The following is a 3,248-nucleotide window of genomic DNA, read 5'->3' as shown; positions in this document are numbered from 1 at the left end:
TTTCTGATCGGCATGTCCAGGCTCATCCTGGCAGCAGCAGCTCTTTGAACATGCTGCTGCTTTTCGTCTCTGATGAACTTTTGAGCAAAGTTTACACCATTGACAATGTAGGCGCCAGGATTTTGATCAATATTGACGCTGGAGAAGTATCCGGCCGCCTCGAAAACATCGAGCTCCCCGGAATCATTCCTCCAGTGGAACGAATTCTTGTACATCTTATTAGGGTCTGATGAAAACCCTGTGACAGACATGGACATTGTTTAATGATCGTTGTTGAAAATGAAAAATGTATGGTGTTTTCAAACTTAGGACTAAGTATTTATAACCAAACAAAAGTATATATGTACGTAGTATGAATTAATTAATTGGAAGGGGGTATAAGTTGTTGTGAGCTTTTAGTGAGAAATGTGTGAAGGTGTTTGAAATGATTGAGAATAAAGGTTTTGCAGCGTCCCTTTTTTTATAGTAATCATATGCACTCTTAATCATTTTATTTATGACTAACCAAAGGTACATTAATCAACTTTTCTTTCTTAAATTCCATTTTTCTTTCTTTAGTCTTAATATTTTTATAAGTTATTTTTGTCTGCATACTTAGGAGGTGGTCTTTATAACTATTTAAAATAAGCATTTATCAACTTATTATTAAAAATAAATTGAACAAGTGTTTTTCTATTTTCAATTTTCAATTTTTTTTTTCTTTTAATTGCAAAATTAAGCTGAATTAACCCAAATTTATAAACAAATCTCTATCAATATCTGCAGTTAATTGATAAAATTATATATATTAAATTTATTCCCAAGCGCTCCAAATTCAATTTTTTTTTCAACTTTTCATTTTCATTTTAAAAAACTCACAATTTCTGCTAGTATTTAACTTACAACTTTCATTATAATTTATTCTCTTGCAAAAGCAACAACCATTGCAAGCACCTTTAGGGATAATTACACACCTCTTCTTTGAAATTTGGTATAATTATACGTAAATTCCATGTAGGTTGAAAAATAACATCTAGTACCCCTAAAGTTTTATTCTGTCTAATAAATAACTCTACCCGTTAGTCAAATTCACTGGCTTTGCTGATATTAATAAAAAAAACTAAATAAATATTGATATTTTCCTTCGATTGACTTATTGCATGTCAAATAATTTTTTTCAAACTAAACTACCTTCATAAGGGTGAAAATATACCTCCTCAATCACATTAATGCGTGAATATGTATAAGAATAATTGGATCAAATTTTCTTAGAAGTTTATAACATGTCCATTAATTTCATGGGTCTTACATAATCCATATGAGATGTGGCATCAAAATCTTTCTCTTTAATTATATATAGTAATTACACAAAATCTTTTTCTTTTGCTTTAATTTATTTTTCTTGGAAATTAGTAATTAATATGTTTTGTTAATCCCAACTGATTTATGCTTTTCAGAAAATGGGTAGTGTTTCCAGTGAGAAGCCACTTATTTGTTGAACATATGTAAGAGGGTGTGGGGTAGAATGAAACAAGCTTTAATGGTTGCCAATTGCCATATGTGTGGAAACCCAAAGATGGGTGTAGTGTTTTGTGGGGGGCAACAACCTATCTTCCTTGGATGCTTTCCTCTTTTTCCTTTCCTTGGATTTTCTCCTGCATATCTATAAACAACACTAATTACTTTACACTTTCAATATATATAATTCAATTTTCATTTTTTTCTTTTTTGGGTGGGGGGTGGGGGAAATCCATATTAATCTTAATTATTAATAATGCCTCACCAAGAAAAAAACACACACATAGTGAGGAAAGATAGGTTATTAAATCAAATTTATTGTCCTGTGTGTTATAGTGCAAGTGGTAATTTAACGACTCTGGTTATGGGAGTAGTAAATTAGAATCTATAATTTAATTATTTTTAATAATTAGAGAGATTTGTTTACTAAAATTTTATAATTCGTCGAAAATTATTGATGTGGACAAAATTAGGGTTTTTTAAATTGGAATTTTTGCTGACAAAGCATCCAATTATGCAAACTATGACTAAATTGTATTTTATGTTCTATATATTTGGAGAGTCTTATTTTAAGAACTGTAGTTGTAAAAGACAGACAATTAAATATTCATAATTTTGTGCATTTTCAGGACTCGTTTTTTTCTTTTCAAATTAAAACCTCAATTTTAAAAACATTAACTCCGTCAGCAATTTCTGACGAGTTATTGTTAAAAATTATTGAATTATGGATTATAATTTATCCCTCATGTAGTTAGAGTTCTTAAATTATTACCCCATAACCCACATGACAGTAAATATAATTTAGCCATCAAAATTATATTAAGACAACTTTGAATCAAAGGCGACTCCTTCAAATATACTCGGGGAAATATAATTAATTTAAATTTGACCGATTAATCTGAATTAGAATTATCGCGGCCACTGCACGCTGTCTACTGACCATACTATTATTTGAAAGTCCCAAATTTTGGTTTTAGTTTAATATCTTGTCGTGTATTTGACATAAGTACTATTTAGCATCTGTAAATAATTAAATTCAAACATAAATAGATTAACCTTAATTACACAAAAACACTCATCCAAGAATTCATTATTATCTGCATGCATGCAATTATACATTGTGAGAAATCAATAGCGTTCAATTTTAAACAATCAGCTCATCAGTTAATTATACACAATTAAGGGAGATTAGTACGTAGTTAGTTGAAGTATTATTTTCACAGGTAAGGCGAAACGAATTGTCAAAGTCGAATTGGAGGGTTGCTTTCTGTATCAGTACACTCTGTCGTCATAGTCTCAAGTAGCGCTTTCAAGTCCATTTTCTCAATCTATCACCATCTTCAACAGAAGTCGCAATTTCAATCCATATCTCTTTAACAACCATCAAACTTGTGGCTTTCAAAGCTCTGTGGCCCTTTTCTCCTGTTGGATTATTTTTATTTTTGAAATGAAACCCTCATATACTGTTTAAGTGGGTTTGGTGCAATTTAACCACTATAGTATTGTAAATGAGCAAATGTATCTTTTTATATTTTTAAAATGGAGCAATTTTATTTTCCTATGGAAAAGGATAAATTGTTTTATTTTAAAAAACACGTTTTGCTAACAAAAAAAAACATAAAAGAATGTTTTTCACACATCCCATATAAATAGAGGTTGCTTGTATTTATTTATTTATTTATTCCTATAGAATTAATATGAAAATATCAATCAGGTATATCCTAATATCTATGAATCAAAGGCAAGCAACA

This window comes from Sesamum indicum, linkage group LG2 (genome assembly GCF_000512975.1).
Source record: "Sesamum indicum cultivar Zhongzhi No. 13 linkage group LG2, S_indicum_v1.0, whole genome shotgun sequence".
NCBI lineage: Eukaryota > Viridiplantae > Streptophyta > Magnoliopsida > Lamiales > Pedaliaceae > Sesamum > Sesamum indicum.
This window is presented reverse-complemented; position numbering follows the sequence as displayed.